Source organism: Misgurnus anguillicaudatus, chromosome 13, assembly GCF_027580225.2.
Source record: "Misgurnus anguillicaudatus chromosome 13, ASM2758022v2, whole genome shotgun sequence".
In the NCBI taxonomy this organism is placed as follows: Eukaryota; Metazoa; Chordata; class Actinopteri; order Cypriniformes; family Cobitidae; genus Misgurnus; species Misgurnus anguillicaudatus.
Window position 1 is genome coordinate 7,664,033 of NC_073349.2, and position 26,477 is coordinate 7,690,509.

The window sequence follows — 26,477 nt, forward strand, 5'->3', positions numbered from 1 at the left end:
AGTAGCCTACCATCGGCACAAATGGAACTTGATTACTATACACAAATAGACCTATTAATAAAAAATACCAAGAAAAAAAACCTACCTACACAACCCCTGATGTGCTCCTAAGTCTCGTCTCAAAATGCTTTCTAAGAGAAGACGTTCCGGCTATCAACGGCAAGACTTTATGCAACTCCTGCAACGCTCACTCCAACTAGGCTACAAGAAGAATCAACAAAGGTCGTTTACTGTCGCAGTGGTGGTGACGTGATGGGTCAATTGTCATATGTTGTGCGTGTAATGGTAAATTAGGCCATGCACACCAAAGCTTTTACACCCGCGGCAGGCACATGTTTTTCCGCGCTCTGCGCTGAGCGTTGAAAGAGATTAAACTTTGGGTGAAAAGCTCAGCTCGTCAATGTCAGTTCTCACACGGCCGTACAATCCCAGTGGAGGAGGGGTGGGACAAGTATCAGAACAACCAACCGGCTCAAAGCTCAAGTATCACTGCTAAAAAGTGCTCGTCTGAAGCCGCGTTTAAAAGTTTTGGTGTGCACAACCCACATACAAATTTTGCACTACATATGCACTACTACCCGCCATTACAGTTTTTTCCAATTGCTAACACACAATTTTTCAAACTAGTCTGGTTTTATCAAAAAACTTAACACAATTTACAAAACCACAAACCCAAATAGCAAAATACCACATATATCCTGCATAATGAAGCACTCCAACCTAAACTACATATATCATTATCAAAATCAAACATTGACACAAATTGTACCACACTTCATTGATACTACCAGATTTTTGTCTAACCAACTACACACAGTTGGGCATAATGAAAAGTGCACTTTTCTTTAGTATGCTTTGCCATAATACTAAAATATGTATAAGATTGTTCGCATGCACAGAAATATTTGCAGATACACACACATGCTGTTGAATTTTTTTAATTTTTCACCAAACAAGTCACAATGCCTCGTTCACATCACAGGCAATATATTCCCTTGCCAGACATTGAGGGAAGAAGCGCCTTGAGCGCCTTATCCATCCCTAAATTGCACCAACATCAATCCCATCACATGCCTCTGTTACCCGCTCCAGGCCCAAAAAACCCAGAAGGGCAAGTTGAATGAATTACACTGCAGAGAAATAAGAGAGACACATTAATGCTGCTGAGCTCTGGCAATGTTTAATGAACTCTGACCTTTCCTTCCTTTCTCTGTTTTCTATAAAATAAGGTCAACATGAATAACATCTATTCATTTCCAAGATAAAGAACACAGTAACACAATAAAAGAAAATACACTTCTTATCAACTATTTATTTAAATGTCCATGTGTTCAAATCAATTGTCTATTTAAAGTCCGTATTTGTTCCTTTAAGTCAATAGAGCATCAATGTGAAAAATACATTAAATTGTGTATTCTGGATGGCTGTAAATACTCACATCATATCATATTTATCATCACATTCACATTATATATTGCGATTTATATCACAAATGTTCCCCTTTCTTTTACTCACATATTCACAGTTCTCATAATCATTAACAAAACATGGATTTCAATGTCCTCTTTTCATTAAACAGGCTTTAAACACGCCATTTTGTTTCACGTTATTTGTCACATGGGCGCCGCCATTTTGGCTCAGACTCAAATACACATTAAACTCATATACACATCCTTTTAAACTCACAATCCATACATAAAACATTAAACACATTCATGAACTCATTTTGTGTACATACTTGCATATATTTTATAGTTTCTTTGCATATTCATTCGTGTATTACACAATTTAATTATGAATTTGACAAAACTAACTAAATAACCTTTTTTAAACAAACGTAATTGCATTTCTTATGCTCTCACACATATCACAAAAACATCACTCATTTAGTTTCATTTTAAGTGATTGACAAACCATATTTTTGCTCACCTGCAGAGAAATAAGAGAGACACTGTTTATGCAGCTGAGCTCTTGCAATGTTTAATGAACTCTGACCTGAGCTCTGCAGCCTCTATTACTCAGAAGCGCTAGGCGCCCTCTACAGGCGGCAAAGATAATAACAATTTAAGGATCAGTCCAAAAACACATTAATGAGTCCATACTACACAGAACAGAATCAGGTACATGTACTAAACAGTTTTTTTCTACCATTTAATTATGTGGGGTATCTGTTTTTCTTTGTTTATGCACATTTATTTCTTGGACCTCTACACTCTCCCCTATTTTTTTTGGATGGCACCTGACATCTTATTGTTCTTTAATCTACAGCTTTGTTTTCACTTTAACTCTAATTAATAGACTTTATGGCACCAATAACAGCAAGGATGAGTTGGAATGTACTGAAAGTGAGAGGTTTCATGCTGGTAATAGGGTGGCTGTGTAAGCTGTACTGATTTCAAATCTGCTCTCCATGGCCGATATGTGGGTCTACACAGAGTGTCATATGTGAGCACTTCCTTTGGTCTTACAGCTCTCTGTGATCTCCTTACTTCCTCCTCCTGTATCTGCTCTATCTCTCTTTCATTGTCAATGCTCTGTCCTTCCTCCATTACTACTTCCATATGATCTATTCCACTCTGCTCTCTATCTGGAGTGACTTGGTCTGATTCCAGGTCGAGTACCTCTTCTCCTTGACTCTGCTCTAGAACCCGGTTCTGCACTGGACTACTCGGCTTCGCAGGATGGAACTCTCTGGCAGTTGGACGAAGGCCAATCTGGTTTTGAGGCACCACAGGTACAGTTTTTGTTTTCTTGTGAGGAAGTTGGATCAATTGGTAACAAGGGATTGTTTTCCGTAGGTTGTAATGGTAAGTCTGTTCCTCCTCATCAGAGGTATCAATGTCTGTGCATTCTTTTGTCTGAGTGGTCAACAAAGGTCTTGGTTTAACTCTCATTGTTTCCTTACTCACAGGTGCAGGTTCTTCCACTGGAAGTTCATTAACAGCCATTAGAAGGTTGCGATGGAGCACACGTAAAGTCTTTTTACCCATCTCTGGCTGTACCTTGTACACTGGGCTATCTCCCACTCGTTCCACCACTCGGTGCACTTCTCTCTCCCAATAGGCACGTAGCTTACCTGGCCCACCTCTTTCTGACATATTTCTAACTAATACTCTGTCGCCAGGATGAAGAACGGCACCTCTCACTGTACGATCGTAGTATTTTTTTCCTTTGGCAGAAGACTTTTCACTGTTCTCTGCTGCTATCTGGTAAGCTTGTCTCATTCTGTCGGCCCACTTCTGGACGAAAATTTGAGACTTGGCTTTCTCCATTTCATCCCCTAGGTTAAATAGTAAATCAACTGGCAACCGTGGAATTCTGCCGTACAACAGGAAAAATAGGGAAAAACCTGTAGCATCGTGCCTAGTGCAGTTATAGGCATGCACTATATGAGGTAGGTGATCTTTCCACTCACTTTTCTTTTCCTCTTCCAAAGTGCGCAACATCTGAAGGAGCGTTCGGTTCAGTCTTTACACAGGATTGCATTGGGGGTGGTATGGAGTGGTACGGGAGTGTGCAATTCCAGATAGCTGTTGTAATCTGCGAAACAAGCCATTCTCAAATTCTTTCCCCTGGTCATGGTGAAGTTTCTCAGGGTACCCGAAGCGAGGAATGAAGTCTTGAAAAATCTTTTCGGCTGCAGTTGTACCAGACTTATTTTTAGTGGGATAGGCCTGTGCGAACCTGGTGAAATGGTCTACTAAGACCAAAATGTACTCATATCCTCCCTTACTTGGCTCTAGGTGGAGATAGTCTACACACACTAGTTCAAATGGTGCACTTGATGAAATGGAACCCATTGGTGCTTTTTGATGAAGGTGAGGGTATTTTTGCTTGATACACATACATTTTGTTGTCACATACTCCTCAATCTCTTGCTTCATCGAGGGCCAGTAAAACCTCTCTCGAGCTAACTGGAGTACTTTTTCCACTCCAACATGTCCCATCTCATTGTGAAGTTTCTTTAGCACCAGTGTTTTGAACTTCTGGGGGAGAACTAATTGCTTATACTGTCCTGTCCTCCGATACAGTATTCCATCTTCCAATTCCAGTTTACTCCACTCGTAGAGAAGCCGCCGTGCTGCCTTTGTTACCTGCTGTCTTTTACTTTCATTTAACATTCCTCCTTTTTCCTTTAATGCAATGACTTCAGCAATTGCAACATCTTCATGTTGACCAGCCTGAATATTTTCAGGGGTGATGCACAGGACACTGCTTTCTGTCACAGTAGGTTCTTCACAAGCTGTGTTAAGTTGTAATGCTGCTACCCATGGAATATCATCATCCAGGACTGCTTTACTTCCCTGCCACACCGTGGCAATGGCTTCTGGTGTCATTGTCAAGTTATACTCTCCCATGTGGTTGACAGTGTGTCAGCATCAGCATTAGATTTTCCAGGTCTGTATCGTATGTCAAAATGGAAATCAGCTAATTCACCCACCCAGCGATGCCCCACTGCGTTCAACCGGGCTGTACTGAGGACGTAGGTCAACGGGTTGTTATCCATGTAAACTGTGAAAGTTGGTGCGTAATAAAGGTAGTCCCTAAACTTGTCACAAATTGACCACTTGAGTGCTAGGAACTCCAGTTTACCGGAATGAGGATGATCGTTTTTTTCCGCAGGGGTTAGGGTTCGGGATCCATAGCCAATGACACGAAGTTGGTTACCCTGCTGCTGATAATGTGCGGCTCCAAGGCCTTCATTTGAAGCGTCAGTGTGTAGAATAAAGGGCAAAACGAAATCTGGATATGCCAATATGGGTGGACTGGTCAGGATATCAATGAATTTGGACACAACATCTTGATGTACAGATGTCCAGGTAACTGGTGTTCTGGAATGCAGTTGTCCTTTATCGTGTGCTCTACCTTTACCCCTTTTCTTGCTAGGTGAGGAGGTTACACCACTTCCGCTATCATCTGGTGAACATTGGAGTAGTTCAAACAGAGGCTTTGCAAGGCGAGAGAAGTCCTGGATAAACGAACGATAATAACTGAAGAACCCAAGCAAGGTCCGTACTTCTCCAACTGTTCGTGGCTGTTTGTTTTTCAGGGCTCTTACCGCCTCCAGGTCCTGGGGGTCAATTTGAATTCCTTCTCCTGACACTAAACGACCAATGTATCGAATTTGTCTCTTAAAGAATTCGCACTTCTTTGGACGAAGTTTGATTCCATGCCTTCTCATTTGTTGCAGGACCATCCTAAGATGTTCCAAGTGGTCATTAAATGTCTTTGAAAAGCACAGGACATCATCCAAGTACGGAGTACAGCATTCATCTCGTATACTCTCTAGCACCCCCTCCATACATCTCTGAAATGCTGCTGAGGCATTCGTTAGGCCGAATGGGATACGGACCCATTCATATAGGCCCCATGGAGTACTAAAAGCTGTAGCATGTCTTGACTCCTCACTGACGAACCCTTGGTGGTAGGCGCTACCCTGATCTAAAATGGAGAACCAAGTGTTACCACCAAGGTTGTCAAGGAGATCTTGAATCCTAGGTAGAGGATGTCGATCCGGTACAGTCTTGCGGTTCAGGTCTCGAAAGTCAACACACAAGCGTAGGCTGTTGTCCTTCTTCCGTACACAAACCACAGGAGAAGAGTAGGAAGATGTTGATTTTGCTATCCATCCCTTATCCAAAAGATTACGCACGTAATCCTTTACTTCTCTATTAAGAGGTTTTGGAATAGCATTGTAACACTTTTGAACTGGTGTATTATCAGTAAGGTTGATTTTCAGTTGCAGGCTAGGGATGCAACCAATGTCTCCTTCGTCACGGGCAAACACATCCGATTCCTCAAACAACATCTGTTCCACTAATTCCCGTTCCTGTTCATTAAGATGGTCAAGGTCTACTGGTGGATGCCACCATCTGTCTGCTGTTTCCTGAGTGAGGCAGTATTCAGCATGACAATTGTTGTCCTTCAAGCCAGTTTGAGTGGTAGACACAAAGGCCTCACATTCAGGCTTCTCGAGTCCTGTAATATCATATCCCAGACGTACAGTTTTAGTTTCCATGATCGGTTCAACAGTACCTAATGGCAGTCTGCCTGGCAGGTAGATGTCTTGACTGGTAAGATTCTGAATAGGTATCCTCACAATTTTTGAGGCACCCTGGGGTACATTCACAACTGCTGGAAATAGTTCCAAGCCCTCTGGGAGACTGTGTCCGATTAAAGGCTCAAACATCATCATACCGCCTATAGGCCAGGCCTTAAGTTTGCATCTTATATTTAGGATTTGGCCACGGTGAATGGTAGTGCCTACTTTTCCTGTTTTTACCACACTTGACTGAACATTCCAGGGCGTGTCAGAAGTAACAGTGGAGACCAGCGCCTCTGCCATGCCTTTCTGTAATTTCATAGCCTCTGAGAGCAAATCAGTTAGATGGACTTCTGTCACAGTGTCACCATTTTCTCGAATTATCTCTTCAATCACGTTGAAACCCAACAGCGGACAATCTACTCCCTCTTGACTAACTAACATGGGTACGTAGATAGTGATGTTTCCATGCTTATCACTAGTTACCTCAAGCAGAACTTCGACCCACCCTTCAAAGGGCACTACTGTTCCATTTGCTGCTGTGACTTTGAGCTGTCTATCTGCTAATAAGGTCTCCAGTGGTTGAATTTGGGCTCTGGGTAAGTTTTGTTGCAGCCACTCTTTTCCAATAATGCTAACCTGGGCTCCGCTATCTAAGAGCATCTGGGTTTGTACCCCATTTAAATGACAGGCAATCATACAACGACTACCAATTAACTGTGCAACTTTTCTCCCCTTTTTTTTTGCATTTTCTTAACAGGATTTTGGGAGGCTGACACATCACCTTGGATAGCATTCACATGAGGTTGGGACACAAGAGGCATCTCAGTCACTGGTGGTCCCGTCCCAGTGACCTCGACTCTTTTAACGTTTGATTACTTTTCATTAGGCACCCCACTGCTCTGTGCCCAGCTTGGCTACAACGGAAACAGTGTGTGCAGTGATCATTACCCAGGGATTGACACTGTGTACATTTGCCCTTTGCTGCAGATCTAGGTTGTGGCTTGGTATTCGCTATGGCTACTGCAGCTGTTGGCTGCTGTGGACTGCTTTCCATGGACACAACTTTCTCCAGGTTTTTTGTTAGGGCAGACACTAGAGCAGACAGTTCATGTATAGCATCACGGTTAGCTTTAACCTCTACTTGCATCTGTGAGGTAGGTCCTGTCTCTGTATCACTTTGCTGTATCGCACTAGCGACAGTGATTTTTGGTTTACTTGTTGGGCCAAGGCGTTTTTGTTTCTCTGCCTCCTCGCTCACTGACTGAGTTACTAGTTCAAGAATCTGATCATCTGTAATTGTTTGTGCAGCAACAGCAGACTTAATGTCTCTCCTCACATATGCATAACGTTCATTTAGCCCCTGATAGAGTGAATGAAGGAACACACCCTGCACTAACTTGTTATCATACTGAAACTCAGCTCCTAGTTGCTGTGATGCAAACAAAACTCGCTGTCTTAGACCCATGAGTCTGTACACAAATTGCTGAGGCGATTCTTTGTCCTGCTGCTTTGCATTACTTAACTCTTGAAACAATTCAGTGCTGCTTTTGTCTCTAAGGTGAGCCCTAAGAAACCGTTTAAGTTCTGCTATAGTGAGACTGTCTTTGGTGATGAGCATCTCTTTAAAGGTACCTGGTTTAATTACTTTAAAGACAGTTCTAATGATTTCAGATTCTGTGAATTTTTCTGCCAAACCTTCATCAATTTGTTTACAGATGCTACTGTAACTAAGATCAGAGTTTGAATCAGAAATTTGTCCACCATAAATTTTAAACTCTCTACGTGGCAAGTATGCAGCTACATCTGAGAATTTAATCAAGCCAGCGACATGTTCAGTTACAATTGGCTGTGGTGAAGTACTCTCAGTTCTTACAGAGGACAACATATTTACAGTCCGTTCTACCTGAACCTTTGCAGAAGTTGGTGTCGATGCTGGAGGTGATTTGGCTGTAGCAGTCTCTAAATCCTCTTCTACAACAGAAGGTAACTCTGGAGCATTCAGCTCATTGATGAGGTCTTGGAGCATAAGCAAGCAGGACATCCCTTGGTCCTCCAGACTCTGCAGGTGCTCTCCACGCAGGAAGTCAACGAGGAAGTCATAGAGTTCCACTTCCGTAGCACCCTTGCTTGGCAAAGACTCTCCTCCTTCCTTCTGGCAGAATTCAGCTACCCTGTACAGCACCTGGTGTTTCAACTCGCCGACCAGCAGGTGAAGCTGTTTCTCAATATCCCAGCGTAGTTCTCGAAGGGTTGCCATCACTAGAACGCTGGTATCTGCTCGTTTAGCTCATCAATCTGGACCGAAATTGCTTTACTGTGGTTATTTTTTTCAGATATGCACCCAACCAGCCGGTGGCGCTAATCCCGGACGAGCCCCCAAATTGTTACCCGCTCCAGGCCCGAGAAACCCAGAGGGGCAAGTTGAATGAATACACTGCAGAGAAATAAGAGAGACTCGTTTATGCTGCTGAGCTCTTGCAATGTTTAATGAACTCTGACCTTTCTTTCCTTTCTCTGTTTTCTATCAAATAAGGTCAACATGAATAACATCTATTTATTTCCAAGATAAAGAACACAGTAACACAATAAAAGAAAATACATTTCTTATCAACTATGTATTTAAATGTCCATGTGTTCAAATCAATTGTCTATTTAAAGTCCGTATTTGTTCCTTTAAGTCAATAGAGCATCAATGTGAAAAATACATTACATTGTGTATTCTGGATGACTGTAAATACTCACACCATGTCATATTGATCATCACATTCGCATTATATATTGCGATTTATATCACAAATGTTTCCCTTTCTTTTACTCACATATTCACAGTTCTCATAATCATTAACAAAACATGGATTTCAATGTCCTCTTTTCATTAAACAGGCTTTAAACACGCCATTTTGTTTCACGTTATTTGTCACATGGGCGCCGCCATTTTGGCTCTAACACAAATACACACACCACCATTTTGGCTCAGACTCAAATACACATTAAACTCATATACACATCCTTTTAAACTCACAATCCATATATAAAACTCATTTAACACATTCATGAACTCATTTTTTTACATACTTGCAAATATTTTATAGTTTCTGTGCATATTCATTCATGGATTACACAATTTAATTAGGAATTTGACAAAACTAACTAGATAACCCTTTTTTAAACAAACGTAATTGCATTTTTATGCTCTCAAACATATCACAACAACATCAAGACTCATTTAGTTTCATTTTAAGTGATTGACAAACCATATTTTTGCTCACCTGCAGAGAAATAAGAGAGACATGTTTATGCTGCTGAGCTCTTGCAATGTTTAATGAACTCTGACCTGAGCTCTGCAGCCTCTATTACTCAGAAGCGCTAGGCGCCCTCTACAGGCGGCAAAGATAATAACAATTTAAGGATCAGTCCAAAAACACACTAATGAGTCCATACTACACAGAACAGAATCAGGTACATGTACTAAACAGTTTTTTTCTACCATTTAATTTTGTGGGGTATCTGTTTTTCTTTGTTTATGCACATTTATTTCTTGGACCTCTACACCTCCCCCATAGCCTGCAAAAGAGGCATGCGCACAAAGGGCCGCTGGTCATATACCTTCCATAACTCTTCTATGTGGTTCAAAAATGGCGATTATGGTGGGAGGTATTGCACGATAAATGTTTGGTAGTCAGCAAACCAGTTTTGGACTGGGGCTGCACGATGAAAGCTCAATACTACAACATACCGGTTTCTTTGGTCTGCATCATTCATACACTCTGATGGTATGAGAATGTTGTGAAGTCTTTCTAGAAATGTGAGAATATGGGCTGTGTTGTATGGTCCAAGGTTGGCATGACGGTGGAGGACACCATCCATATTGGAGGTGGCAGCACACATTGTGATGTTCCCACCACGTTAGCCAGGAACATCTGTAATGGCTCTGTGGCCAGTGACGTTCCTGTGGTCTTTTTTAGTGCTTACATCCTGATTGAAGTGTTAACAATTAACCATTCAGGTGTTTGGGCAGGTGGCACATATATTGGCCATTTAGCTCAGATATTGTCATATTGAATGGTAGTGTTTTGAAAAGGCAAACATGTGACTTTATGTCAGATTGTTGTGTCTTGTGCAGAGAACCGTGCTCAGTGCTTTTAAAAAGTGCCATTGTGAATTGCAAAATGTGTGTAAAGCAGAAAATGTGTTTAGACTTTTGGAGACTTGAGAAGAGGTGTTGCTCTCTGTGTGTCAGTTTAAATAGTTGTGCTGTTCATCTCATTTTAGTGTGTTAGCAATTGGAAGAAAACTGTAATAATCCGTCTGCATTCTCGCCCGCGAATTTAAGGAATGTCACAATCCACCCGTTTTAGACACTTTTATGCAGGTATTTGCGTGTACCCGACACGTTGCAGGACTCTAAGCTGCTCCCGACGAGCTGGATGATGCCTTCCATGGCTGACACCGCCGTCAGTGAATGGGTGAATGTGAGGCAACTTGTAAAGCGCTTTGGATGGCCATAGGTCTGTTGCTCGAACTGATTTTGCCAAGTGGTTGATGTCCTCAGGGCAACATATTGTGTTGACCCAAGGACAACATTTTTCTAAATAAAACCTAAACCTACCCCAAATCCAAACCCTATCCATAAACAAACCCTAAAATCAGAGGGACATGATAAGTGAAAAACAATGGTCTAGAAACAGCTAATCCTTGTTGTAAGCTTAAACTTAAAACAAACTGTAAACTTATTTCTGAAATCTGATTGGTTGATTGAAATGTTGTCCCAGGGTCAACATAATGTTCCCCTGAGGACATCAACCACTTGGCAAAATCAGGAGAGCCTAGGTGCGTTAAAAGCACTATAAAAATGAAGTCCATTTAACATAAATGCTGCACGTCATTGATAGACCACAAACTTTGATTTTACCACAAACATTGTTTTTATTTCTTTAATTGTATCATTATTGGCGTTAGATCAGTGCTCGAATTGAGGTGGGGCTGGGGGATCCGAATGCTGATGAGGGTAATTGTTCACCTTGGTAATTGTTTCCTAATTGAGCCTAAGCTGTGCTGACTTGGGTGAACAGTACTATTGAATGCTAGTGCTTTCCATATGACCAGATGTTGTAAGCACTGAAAAATGTAGGGATTTTTGTGTAGAGTTTTTCAGTAACAGTTCACCAAATCTGACTCATGTGTTAAAGCAGGGGAGTAGTGTTTATAGTTCAGCAAAATTATTGTGCTTTTTGAAAAATGGCATTATGGTTTTGAAATTTTAGTTCAAAAGCCTGGTTACAGTGTTTTAGCAATCGAGAAAAACTGTAAATAAGATCGCTGAACTTAGATGGGACTTCCCAGGCAGGATCACATTTTTTATATATATATATATATATATATATATATATTTTTTTAATCACATCCTCATTGGGGGCTGAACCACACTAATACTAAAAACATAGAATAGCCCCTAAATATTTCAACTTTTTTTGTCTTGCAACATGGTAAGTTGCAGTCATGGCAACAAAAGTACTTATATTGTGACCAAAAACATTGAAAATAATCATCTCTATGGATGAAGGGACGCCTCATCGTTACCTTAGTAATGCAATTCTTATCATTTGCCTCATAAACTGGTGTCAGTTCAAATGATTTGAACACCTATAATAATGTTGGCTATCCTGCATTCAACTTAACACCAGTTACTGTATAGGCCTAAAACATGAACATCCTATCTAGTCAAACTTTATATTTTGAAATAATTAATAAATTCTTTTCCAGCTTTTATACAAAAATATTTTGGGAAGTATTACATAAATCATGCATTTGTATTTAAATGTAGTAATGTGTTGACATTTTGGGTTTGCTGCTATGTCATTCTGGGGACCCCGACTAAGACTTGATTCAATTTGAGCACTGCTTTAGATGCCATATATGCTTAATCTTGGAAATCCAGACTAAAGACTAATTCTGAGATTAGGAGCATTAAAGTCTGATTTCAATCTTTGACATGACCGGCTTACTCAATAGACAATATAAAAGACATCAAGGTTATATTTACACACAATGTTCTTTACATTGCTAATTTCAAAAGTTAAAGTTTGTATGTTTGGTTGTATGAAAGTTTGGATTTTGGTGCTGTTCATTGACCATGTTTACATAATGCGATTATAATGTGATTTTGTCAATATTGTGATTATACTCATGTAAACACAATATTTAAAAAAAAAATCGATTAAGGTCATAATCCCAATGTGCTCTGCATTGGGCTATGTGTGAATAATAAACACAATCATTAGTGATTTACCGGGGAACAGGTCAGACTTACCTGTAGCATTAAAGAGCAGACATCTCCTCAGTGGACATACCAGTGGAAAAAGACAATAGTGAACTGGTCAACAGTGGTGGTCAGATTTACAATATCTCAAGTGCTAAAATGCCTGACAAATGATCCTACACGTGTCATATAAGCAGGAAAGGGGTCACATTTTCATCTGAGCCAAAAAAACTGACCATAATTGTTAAGATCAATCTTTTGCATTTTGGTCTAGGCAGACATGCAAAGCCAAAAAGACCTTAAACACGAGTTGTTTTTATGTCTATACAGAGCCACCTCAACCACAACTTTCCAAAGACCCTCAATGGGATTTATTTTACCCAACTGAAAAGGTGACTCTGACGTGTTTAATCAATGAAAATCCAGATGATTGGAAATATGAATGGTACAAAAACAAAATTGAGGCAAGTAAAGATAATTCTGCTAATGTGGAAGTCAGATATAAATGACGAATGAGTTCACACAAAGTCAGAGGTGTCTTAAACATGTCAACAAGGAAGAGTAATGTACTGTTCACATGAAGGTTTACTGTACTAGTGCCAAAACCATGAATTATACATTTTGATGAAAAAAGTTTAAATGGGACATTCACCTGAAAGAGATTAAGTGAGGAAGCTGATTGTAGTTTTTTACCGGTAGAAAAACTGGCAGGTTGTTGCAACTCACGGCTGGGTAAAAAAATCCTGTGTTAATTTTAACCTAATGGTAGATTTAATATTTGATGCAACCATGGGTTGATACAGCCTGCTATTTTTTAGCTTGTTAATTTTCTTTGGCATTTGCAGTTCCTGTTTAAGACAGTGGTTTCTCAACTTCAGTCCCACAGCACTGCACATTTTGTGTCTTGCATATTTAACACATTTGATTCACATCATTATTATATTAACAGATAGCTGAACTGGATGTCTCGTATAAGTGAGACTTACAAAGTGTGCAGTGCTGTGGGTTTCCAGACAGCATTCAGGCAGTATAATTTTATTCATTTACCCCCCCAGTTTCACAGACAAGACTTAAGGCTGGTCGTAGACTAAAACACATGTTTGAGCTTTCTTAACTGAAAATAACTTGCAGTGACAGATCTAAAAATATGCCTGTGATATTGTTTTTTCTAAAGTAGGCATGGGCTGGTATGAAATACCAAAAATACCATGTTTCACGGTGTTGCAATATTGTCATTGCCAAACACAACACTTATGTTCAAACGTCTGCCAACTAACAACAACTTTTCAACTAGACCTAATACATTTTATTTTTGAGCATCATGAAAATAACTTGCACTGACAGATCTAAAAATATGCTTGTGATATTGTTTTTTCTCAAGTAGGCATGGGCTGGTATGAAATACCAAAAATACCACGTTTCACGGTGTTGCAATATTGTCATTGCCAAACACAACACTTATGGTCAAATGTCTGCCAACCAACAACAACTTTTCAACTGGACCTAATACATTTTATTTTTGAGCATCATGAAAAATGTGTGCCAGGATAAGAATAAAGTTTTTAAATTAGCATTTCTCAAGGGGATGCTGAAAGCAAGATATTTGAACGCGGGTGTTATTGTGTTCTTGGCGGGCTTTTGTGAGTTTACACCAAAAATCAAGGCAAGACTACAGTATATTAAACTTCAAATACTGTCTGCAACCAAGTGCGTAGCAATCACAGGGGACCGGAGAAGACGTTCCAGCCCACTTTTTCCACTCACTGCCACTATAGATGGTTCCATCAGACGCATGTGCATTGTCGCAGTAATGTGTTTGGTCGGAACTTTCCTTCCAGTCTCTGTTTGTTTAATGGTCTAGTGGCTAATATAAACTCTGGGGCAAATAACTCCAAAATAACAAATGTTTTGGTTTCCAAAAGACAAGGGGAGACGGCGATCATGGATCACGTCAAGGTTACGGCTGTAACCACGGATCCCTGAGATAGGGAACGAGACGCTGTGTCCTGCTAATGACGTTTTGGGGGAACACTATGCAGCATGACAACCACCTTGACGCGGTTGGGGGGCTTGCGTGTCTCAGTGATCTGGATAGCTATGCTGGCTGGAGCTTCATGCTCCTGGTAGGGTCTCCCAAGCCAGACAGTTTGAAGGGTAGTGACCAGACAAAGCGTTGTCCCTGGTCCTTCAGGTTGGGGGTTTGGCACAGGGTTTGGCACAGAGAGAGACAGTCCTATACTCAGGAAGAGAAGACAATAATCACGAAGAAGGTGTTGCCATCATTTTGAGAAAAGGAGTAGAAAAGAATTTGATACAATGGAAACCTCTTAACAGCAGATTATTGAGGGTTAGAATAAAAGGAAAACAGGTGAATTTAACTATAATTCAATGTTACAGTCCAACTAACGACAGTGATGATGAAGTAAAAGACCTCTTTTACAAACAGTTAGAGGCAGAAATCAAGTCAACACCAAGGCATTATTTGATGGTTGAGAATGACAACTCTAACTACAAGCGTGCAATGGGAACATATGGATGCGGGATGATGAATGAGAACAGAGGAAGGCTGATAGAATTATGCATCACCAGTAACTTGGTTGTTGGCAGCACCTTGTTTCCACATCGTGACATCCACAAACTGACTTGGTACTCGCCCAACAACAGAGACAAGAATCAGATTGATCACCTGCATATTAACGGAATGTGGAGAAGATCACTGCTGGATGTGAGAGTAAAGCGAGGGGCTGATGTTGGAAGTGACCATCAACTAGTAACAGCAATGATGAGACTAATGCTTTGGAAAGCCCAGAACAAGACACACGTACAGTGGAAATTCGACACTCAGAAGCTATCAATCCAAACACCCAGGAAAGTTATAGAAGAAAGACGATCAGAAAGACTGCAGAAAAAATATAAGCAGCAATACAAGGAGACCAACAAAAAAATGTGAAAAGAATGGTAAGTGCTGAACTCCGTGCATTTGCTGAAGAACTTGCAAGAGAGGCTGAAATAGCTGCAGCCAGAGGAGAACAAAGCCTGCTATACAGAATTTCCAAGCAGATCTGTGACAAATACCACTCTACGGTCAGCCCACTAATCAAAGACAAAGAAGGAAAGCTTCTCACAACTGAAGCAGAACAAGATGCAAGATGGGCTAAACATTTTAAAGAAGTACTGAACAGAAAATCACAAGAGGAAAACGCTGATATTCCAGTAAGAAAGATAGATCTAGATATCAGCATCGAACCACCTACCAAAGAAGAAATTGTAGCAGCTATAAATAAACTGAAGAACAATAGAGCCCCAGGACATGACAACTTAAATGCAGAATTATTCAAGACGGATCCAGAGACAGCAGCTAAAATATTGAAACCACTTTTAGAAGAATTTGGAAAGAAGCCTAAGTACCTGAGGAATGGACCAAAGGGATGATTTTCAAGATTCCAAAGAAGGGCAACCTCAGCTACTGTAATAACTGATGCGATATTACCCTTTTGTCAATCCCCAGCAAGATCCTTGCCAAAGTGATCATAAGCAGAGTGTCTACCGCCGAAAAGGCAGGAGTTGAGGGCTTACGGAATCCCAAAACACCTGGTGAAGCTCATTAAACGTTTCTGCAAAAACTACAGCTGTTTTGTGGGTGGAAGCGACATTTGGTTTGAGGTAACGACCGGTGTCCAACAAGGCTGTGTGATGTCTGCATTACTCTTCAATCTTGTCATTGACTGGGTGATGCAACCCTCAACAGAGACAGGACATACTGGCATCCGATGGACACTCTTCTCCACACTTGAAGATTTGGACTTTGTGGATGACTTGTCACTAATCTCTCACACCCATCAACATATGCAGGACAAAACCAATAAGTGGAACCAGTACAGTTCCCAAGTTGACCTAAAGAACAGCCAGAAGAAATCCGAAGTGTTTACCATAAACACCACTACACAAGCTCCCATCAAAGTCAACAATGACGAGACACCATTTACTGAAAGCTTTGTGAATCTTGGTAGCATCATCACACCAGATGGCGGTAGTAAGAAGGACATTCAGAACAGATTGAATAAAGCAAGAAGTGCCTTTATCAGCATGAACAACATTTGGTGGTCCTCACAGTACAGCGTGAAAACTAAACTAAAACTCTACAACCGCTGCGTTATACCAGAACTCTTATACGGAGCAGAATGCTGGCGAATGACACAACAAGACCTTGCCAAGCTGTGCACATTCCACACCTAGAGCCTCAGGAAAATACTAAAGATATTCTGTCCAAACAAAATTTCTAATGAAGACCTACTGTCCTGCTGTAATCAAGAGGATATAGCCACAATGATTATGAAAAGACGTTGGTGATGGATTGGGCATGTGCTTGGAAGAGAGGACGGCTCTATTATTAAAACAGCCCTACATTGGACACCAGATGGAAGGAGAAAGAGAGGAAGGTCAAAAGTCACCTGGCGACAAACGGTGGAACAAGAACTGAAAGACCACCACCACACCTGGGGAACGATAGGCGCCCTGGCCTGGCACTCTGGTATGTCAAACAGCTTCTGTTAAATTGAAGCGAATGCTACAGGCACAAGGAGTTATGGCAAAGAGACACAGAACCTTGTTCCCTTTCGAAAAGGAATCTCAACGCTCTGTTATGCTAATGACATTTTGGGGAATGAGATATCCATTATGCCATAATTAATTGTGACTGTTTGTAAGTGTGAATGTGTCTATGCACAACTCAAGATATAAGGACCTGAGATCCAGGTAGAGAAAGGAGGTCTAAATCATAATACCTCATAAACATGTGTGGGGGAGATCATCCGGCTACACCACAAATATCCTGCATGGAGGCCCCTGATAAAAGGACTTGAGAGGATGTCATACTCCTAGTAGAGTGTGCCCTAATTCGTAGAGGTGAATGCATATTGTGCACCTAACATGCTATAGAAATACAATATGCTATAGCCTCTACAATCCATTTACTGATTGTTTGCTTAGAGGCTGGGCGTCCTCTAGCCAGAAAACCAAACACAGACCAAAGGTTGGTCGGATCTTCTGAGGTGGAATATCTATTAATATAAACATCTAAAAGCTCCACAGGACATGGAAGATGTAGCCTCTGTTGATCTGCCAACTCGTGCGGAGGAGGATAAAAAGTCTGAAAGACCAAAGTCCTAGCCACATCGCTAGGAACCTTGGAAACATAACACAGTCTCCGGTGTAAAATATCCTTAATTTTGCCTGAAGCGAATTCTAGGCATGATAAAAAAAGTTGATGAGCTTGAAAGTCGCCCACTTTCCTCAGAGAAGTGATGGCTAATAAAAAGGCTAACCTCAGTGACAGATGTTTATCTGGGCACGAGTCAATGGGTTCGAAAGGGGCTATAGAGAGACCTTTCAAAACTACCAATAGGGCCCTCAGGGATAGGAGCGTGAAAGCAGTTTGGATTTAAATATTGTCACTACACAGAGTAGTGAATAGTCTCCATTTAAATATAGCCTTAATTTAGTCTGGAGCGAACTCCTGACATGAAGAAAAAGCTGATAAGCTTGTAAGTCACCCACTCTCCTCAGAGAAGTGATGGCGTATAAAAAAGCTAACCTCAGAGACAGATGTTCATCTGTGCACAAGTCATTGGGTTTCAAATGGGGCCATAGAGAGCTCTTTCAAAACTACTGCCGATAGAACTCCCAGGAGCATAGCAATTGAGGTAAAAACTTTACCATAGCGTCCAGACCCAACAGGGCTGGATGTGTAAGGGAAAACCACAATGGGCCATAAGCCGTCTCTCGAGTTGAAAATAGGTTGGCTTTGGCTTGACCAAACCTTTTACAGATCTCCATCGCCACTTATGGGTGGAGTCTCCATTCCCCCAGCCTCAGCCCCTGCGTCAACAGGGCATGTGCTCCCACATTCTGGACCTCGGAGATGTACATCGCTCTGAGCAACAAAAATTTCCTGTGAGACCAAAGAAGAACCTGATGCGCTAGTCTGTATAGAGGGCGTGACCTCAGGCCTCCCTAACATTGGATGCTGCCGCCATCCGACCTAACACTTTTGAAAGTGTTTTACGGTGTAAAGTTGGCCTAATCTGATTCTAGACACAGAGGCCAGGATCGACTTGGTGCGTGCAGGAGACAGATGTGCCTGCATCTTAACTGAATCCCAAGTCACCCCGAGAAATATTATTTTCTGCTGGGGGGTTAAAATGCCCTTTTTGGCGTTGAGCCGTAGCCCTAGGCGACATCTTGAAGCCGAACTGCCATTTCTTTTGAGACTGGAATAACACCAGCCAGTTGTCTATGTAATTTAATATTTGGATTTTGCGCGGCAGAAGAACTAAGCCGATATTGGTATGCTTTGCCCCCAAAAGCAAAGCTGTGAAATTCCCGATGCTGCAGGAGGATAGATTTATAGACATAGGTGTCCTTTAAGTCTAAGGTGACGAACCAGTCCTCTGACCTGATTGACGCCACGATAGAAGGAATTGTCAGTTTTTTTAGAATTCTCCTCAGAGATTGATCTAGTTTAGGCCTCAGCCCTCCGTCCTTCTTTGGTACAATAAAATAATGGTTTGGCTTTCGAGTGGGGAAACACACTATAGCCCCCTTTGTGAGGAAAACAGTGACCTCTTCCTTCAATATGGTGGTCTCTTCGGGGCCCACCTAATGGGTAAAACCCCTTTGAGGACGGGGAGCAAACTGAATTCTGTAGCCCTTCTCTATCACCTGTAGCAGGAAATTGAATGCTCACTGCCCTGAAGTGGAGGATCGGCAGGGCACAGCTGAGCTACTAAAACACCCTCATTTTCTGTTTTATGTCTTCTTTAATGGAGACGAAACATAAGAGGTTAAAAAAGTTTTGTACTTGAGAGCACATCAGGGGCGCAGGTTTAATTTGAGCCCAGATGAGGGAAGCCCTTAGAGGCCCCGTGTGAATGATATGTCTTTTTTTAACACAGCCATTTAATTTGAGAAAAAAGGGTATTATCAGTTATCACATTTGAGTTTTTTGCATAAACATTAATTACTAGTGCTGGGCAAAGATTAATCGCGATTAATCACATACAAAATAAAAGTGGTTTTTGGCATAATATATGAGTATGTGCTGTGTGTAATTATTATGTATAAATAAATACACACACATTCATGTATTTAAGAAACATTTACATGTTTATATATATTTATTTATATTTTATATATTCTATATTAAAAATAAATAAATAAAAATTATATATAAGTAAAACAATTCTGAAATGAATATATGAATGTGTGTGTGGTTAAATATACACAATAATTAGACACAGTACACGCACATATATTATGCAAAAAATCACTTTTATTTTGTATGCGATTAATTGTGATTAATCTTTGCCCAGCACTATTAATTACATCTAGATCCTCAGAACTAGAGTAATTCACACACGATTGTGATGACACTTCAGCAGCTCACACTTTGAACAGTTCAAATGATGGAGGTCATATAAAACAAACTAGAACACAGCCATAGTGGAGAAACTAACTACCTAGTCAAGTCTGTTTCCCGAAAACATAGTAACTTTCTCGCACATTAGTCATTTGAACATTCGTCATGTTGGTTCAACTACATAGTTGACGATGTCACGTTGGAGGTGGAGTATTAATTTATCTGCATAAATCAATTAATGTCATTTTATTGCTGTAAATAACTTAAATTGCATCAAAAGACTGATTTTGTTATCGTGATTTAGATAATGTTGTTTTATTTCAAGATATTTAATCAATGTGCACATTCCCTCTTACGTCCAGCCTTCTAGGCATTCCCCAGGGTCTTAAAACCCATAGTTTTACACGCATGCGCACTTTTCAAAGACAACGCTTTAATTCTGTTTACAAAAAATATGTAAATTGGACTTTGTATATATGTTAAATGATGGATATAGCATGCACTGCATCTTGCTTGCTTATTTTATTCAAAAGCATGATCAATGCCAGTCTACCAATGTCATAATAACAAGGAACTATGTTTCTAACCACAGATCAACAGCTGTAGTTACAACCACACTAGTTTGCGATTCAGTTTGCAAATGTCAGCTGGAACGATGGTTTCAGGAAACACTTGAATCTTTAAACTATGCTGAAATGATGGAACTTGCGACCATAGCTGTCAAACGATGCTTTTGCGAAACGCACTCCTGGTCTATAATATGTAAATTTAGTCCCTTTATTATACTAGTTTTGAGAGATCTCCTCAGTATTTAGGTCAAAGGGAAACAACTACTAGTCTGCACAGTGGTAACTTTAAAAACACATTTAGAATAAAAAAAACAAAGCGACATGCTTTTTAATTATAACATTATTAACTCTTTCCCCGCCATTATCGAGATATCTCGTCAATCAAGAGGAAACGCTTCCTCGCCAATGACGAGTATTTCCGTCTTTCCGCAATACCGCTATTATACAATAAGTGGAAGTATTGCCCTATGGCAAGCTGCTGCATGTCCGTGTCTGTTTTAAAGATCGCTCTGAATGGGATCTCTATGAAAAGTCCGTCACAAAAATTGAATTATCTCTGCTTTTTGCTCAAAATGTGGTGTTTTTGCAGAAACCTACCCATATTCAAAAGCTGATTACAAAAGAACTACTGAAGTGAGGATGAAACAGTTTTTTTGTCTGAAAGCAGAGGGTCTGTTCTTTTATTTTATATATTGTTTGTTTATATATTTAAAGAAGAACATTTTCTGGAAGGCATTAAATTTTGTGAAAATCATGAAAAACAGTGGCGCTGGCTGGCAACTTTTAAAAAAAAGCTGGTGGGGAAAGAGTTAATAAAAGAAGACGAAAAATAACAACACCATGCATATTATTATTATTATTTATGAATAAGGAATGTTAATCAGCATATATTCAGGAAGATATTAAGCTTATTTTTGGAGGAGCACCTGAATAATGGATGGGGCACAGGCCCAAAAAAGGTTGAGATCTATATTATGATTTAATGATTTTGTTTAAACACAACTCATACCGTAGAAACCGTATAACAGAAAATTTGAGTGGTTTTGAAATCTTAAAAAATTCACTCTTTAAAAGTCAAGTATACCTTGACACTGGTAACCGTCCCATGCCTAATTTCAAGATACACACCAGTAATGTATTTTTCTATGGCATGTTTTTAAAAGCTGCTTAAATTTAATTTAACTTAAGGTAAGCCTAAGAAAAACAAGAATGTGCGACTTCAGGACATTATTGTTTGTGGATGGATTTTTAACCATAAAAATGTTGTTTGTAGATTCCACACCTAAACCAACCATACGACCAGAGCCATCATTTGAGTTTTTCTACATTGATGAGCGAGTCCAGCTTACTTGTGACATGCCAGGTGCCGCATGGGAATATTATTGGTACAAAGACTCAAAGACAACAGAACTTTCTACTGGAAATAAAAATTATAATATTAGTTCAGCATCTCTCCATGACGCTGGTGAATATTACTGCAAAGCAAAGAGACGTGACTTCTCAATCAACAGTGGGAAAATTAAAGTGCAAGTTAAAGGTCTGTTCATTTCTGTTTTAAATTGTATCAAACAAGTTTAAATTGCTAAGGTCACTGCACATATTTCAACCTCAGCTCACAGGAATTTTTAAATATTTTACGAGTTGGCTAATTCGTATGAAGTGAATTGTACAATGTAAAGTCACCTTGGATTAAAGCATCTGCCAAATGCACAAATGTAAATATAAAAACTTGAATGGTTATTAGAAAAATAACAATAAAGATGTCATACTCCTAACCCCGGCCCTAAACCCAATGTCACTGGGCGAAAGCTGTTGGAATTTTGTACGAATTTATATGAAATAGTCACCTCATAAAAACAAATTACCATGAGATGTTGGACGTCACTAAATAAAATATTTTTGGGGTATAAAATGTGGTTTAAGATGTCGAGGCAGATTCCAATGTTAACTAATTTTCTATTGGGTTTATCTACACAGAGCCACCTCAACCACAACTGTCCAAAGAGCCTCAATGGGATTTATTTTACCCAAATGAAAAGCTGACTCTGACGTGTTCAATTGAAAATCCAAATGATTGGGAATATGAATGGTACAAAAACAAAATTAAGCTCTCCACAGACAATGACATCTCCTTATCTGGAAAAACACTTTCAATAACCTCAGCAAAATCAAGTCACTCTGCAAACTACACGTGCAAAGCAAAACATCTACGGAGATCTCCAGTCACTACAAATGAAACAGAGGCTCTGCAGCTTCACATTTCAGGCAAGTAAAGATAATTCTGCTAATGTGGAAGTCAGATATAAGTGAAAAAATGAGTTCACACAAAGTCAAAAGCTTAAAGTGACAGACAGGCACTATAAATATGTCAATGAGCAAGCTTTATGTCGTTTTTTATTGATCTCAATATACATTTCATGAAATGTTTCAAAAGCAACCCGACAATGGAAACTTGAATTGTTGAGAATAACATTTTTTCAACAGTATATATGAAAATGAAATTAAATCAAAATAGAACAATAGAACAATATTACAGTATTACGTTTCTCCAACAAAGTTTACAAAATTTTGAGACTATAGTCCAGGGTCACTTGTTGTAGAAAACTCATTGCCCATCTAAACAAAACTGCTCAATGCTTTTGCTGTCTTGATTGTTTTACTGCTTTGTAGAAGAATGTGTATGTGAACAGGAGTGTAGTGCTTCTTTACAAAGCAACAAAGCCATCTACTGGCCTCATATGCGTAATACAACATTTTCAGTGATGGATTTTTTGACAACGTTGTTGTGTGTATGTGATATTTTAAAAGGAAAAGGAAAAACAAAAGGAAACACTTTTCAGTTTTTTACTACATTGTTGTTGTGTAAATGAAGCCTTAGCCTCAGACTATCAAAAATAGGCAGTTATTATTTGGGGGTGAATTTTTAACCATACAACTGTTGTGTGTAGATTACACGCCTAAACCAGCCATAGAACAAGAGCCATCATTTGAGTTTTTCTACACTGGTGAACAAGTCCAGCTTACTTGTGACATGCCAGGTGCCGCATGGAAATATTATTGGTACAAAGACTCAAAGACAACAACACCTTCTACTGCAAATAAAAATTATATTATTAATTCAGCATCTCTCCATGACACTGGTGAATATCACTGCAAAGCAAAGAGACGTGACTTCTCAATCCAAAGTGAGGGGGAAAAAGTGCAAGTTAAAGGTGAGTGAACATACAAATGACTTCTGGTAACTTCAGTTTTACTGCAGGATTCAACCTCATGACAGAGCAGTCAATGGATTTAAAGTTGTCACAAAAAAGTGTGTCATTTATATAGAGTGAATTTTGTGTGATAATTAAACAAACAAATTCAGCATGTTGCAAACAAACTCAATCTGCTCTAAGGGAAAATTTGACTCACAAACAAACAGAAATGTTTTGCAAATACAAAAGGCAATTTTGGAGAAATGCTGATGATAACCTCTGTACGTTGAATTCAATGTCTTGACACACAGAATTTGTTTACTAACAGACATTTATTACTACACATTAATAAATTTAATGAGACCAACAGGATGAAGACCAACAAATGAAATGTGTCTTTATTTAGTTGCTGGCACTGTCAGGGGTGCTATGTAAAGTAAAATTCAGGGATTTTAGGGAGACTAATTTAAAATGCCATGCAAAGCTCAACATTATTATTAATGACCCTTTCAAAAAAGTAATAATAGACCATTTCATTCTGAAGGCAAATCCTAGGGTTGTAAATGGACATGTTAAAATGTTTCTGGATCATTTTTGCACTTAATAAAGCCACATACCTTCTATGTAGATATCAAAACAGATTATTTCAATGCATTCTTCTGCACCTTTAAATGTCATTTTTCAGTTTATTTATTTTTGCTTTTTTTATTCCTTTAATTCAAATTATTGGCAGTAGCGGCACAGAATAAGACACTGACCTTAAACAATAACAAAACCCTTGTCTTGCTTTGTAAAACACTTATTAGAACAAATATAAAATATTTGATTTGTTTGTTTTAAGCTCTTTCAGCAACTTCTCTGAACCTGGTCACTGAATTGAGTGACATTATCGCTGGAAATATCCTGACACTGAATTGTAAGGTTTTGGATGATAAAACATGGAACTACACCTGGTTTGAGAACAATCAGGAGCTGAATGAATCTTCAAGTACATTAAAGGTCAAATCAACCGAAGAAACTATTAAAAATGAATTTAAATGCAGAGGGAAAAGGACCGAACGACCGCTGTACTCCTCTTGGAGTGATCCGTTCATGGCAAATAATATTTGTAAGTAATATGTGCATTATTTGCACTATATTAATAAACTGTCATTCACATATCATTACACCGATTTGCATGCTATGTATAATCAGTATAATCAAATAATTTGACCATGGGCAACTGAGTAGACTAAGCTGGACATTTATTTTGGTCCTATATAATCTGGTGGATGAATTAACTTGCCTAGTTGTTTGGGCTAACAATTGCTTTAAAAATGCCTTTTAGAAATTGTACAGAAAAAACACACTGTTACTGAATAATAACAACCTTTAAAATGTACTGTGTACTCATACTATATCAATGTAACAATAAAACAAACATACAAACAAAGAGAAATTAATAATATTATACAAAACAAATGGAATAATGAAACATTTTTTGTGAAATGTGTTTTTTCACAAAATTTCCTGTATCAATAAAAGGTTTAACTTTATTGGCCAGTTCCGTAACTATTGTCTATTTCTGCCCTTTGTTGCAGTGTTCAAAAGAAAAATACTGCTGGCCATTTCAGGCTGTTTTGTCTGCTGTATTGTTATCTTGATCATTGGATGCATCGTACTGAAGATCACTCGGAAACCAGGTACAAACAGAAATATATACATTATACTATATTACATTATAGTGTGTGTGTGTGTGTGTGTGTGTGTGTGTGTGTGTGTGTGTGTGTGTGTGTGTGTGTGTGTGTGTGTGAGTGTGTGTGTGTGTGTGTGTGTGTACCTGGTAATTATCACGTTGTGGGGACCAATTGTCCCCATAAAGATAGGAATACCAGTATTTTGTGACCTTGTGGGGACATTTTGATGTCCCCATGAGGAAACATGCTTATAAATCAAACAAAATTATGTTTCTTGAAAATGTGAAGTAGCAGAAGGGTTTCTGTGATGGTTGGGGTTAGGGAATGGGGTAGGTTAGGGGAATAGAATTTACAGTTTGTACAGTATAAAATGCATTACGTCTATGAAATGTCCCCACAAAACATGGAAACCAGACTGTGTGTGTGTGTGTGTGTGTGTGTGTGTGTGCGTGTGTGTGTAATACAGTAGATTTGTATTTGTATTTATTCCGATCTCCATTAGCTGTGAAAGCACAGCTATTCTTCCTGGAGTCGATACTTCACTACAAAAACATTTACATGAATAATGTGACAAAAATAACCATAATACAAACACAAATTCGTAACATCAATAAAAACAGCACATAAATACATACTCACACCCACACACATACATCCACACACAGGACCTAGTTTATGTTAGAGTAATAACAGAGAAATACGCTTACTCATTGCGATTCGTAGAAATTTTTGTGATAAATAATACTATAAAGAATCCCATTTTCTTATTTTGAAACATTTGAAGCACTTCGATACAGGAAGCAGCATCACAGGACCAAATCTCAGGACAATAGTCTAATTGTGAGAGTACAAGTGTTTTTCTTCTTAGGTGCTATTGGAATAAAAGAAGATGCCTCTTCAGGAGGACTTTAAATTGTTGTTTGCTATTTGCATTAATAATTTCACTTGGCAAATTGTTCCAAGAATACATGGATCTGTATTTTACAGTATTTTTTCCGTGATTTGTTTTTACTTTGGGTAGTTTGAATCTGCCCTCTATAGCATGTCTGGTTCCATAATTATGCTCGTTATAACTAAAACATAACTCCCGATAAAGCACATTTGGTAATTCAGATACTACAATATTTCTTGTCAGATTAAGCAACAGTGGCGGTTCTACACGGAGGCCAAGGGTGGCCCATGCCTCTGTAGACATGTCCCTGGCCACCCCTGTGGCCACCCCGTGCCGACCAAATAAAAAAGTATAAATTTATTTAGATTTTACACACGAGCGCCAAAAGCGGAACTAATGCGACGCAACGTCTACACGGGCAAAT

At 39.4% G+C, this 26,477-nt stretch overlaps 1 protein-coding gene across 1 annotated transcript in view; it reads left to right on the forward strand.

Moving 5' to 3' along the window:
• The window catches only part of LOC129431233 (B-cell receptor CD22-like), a 201,965-nt gene that overhangs the window by 170,642 nt on the left and 4,846 nt on the right, over window positions 1-26,477 (forward strand). The window lies entirely within an intron of this gene.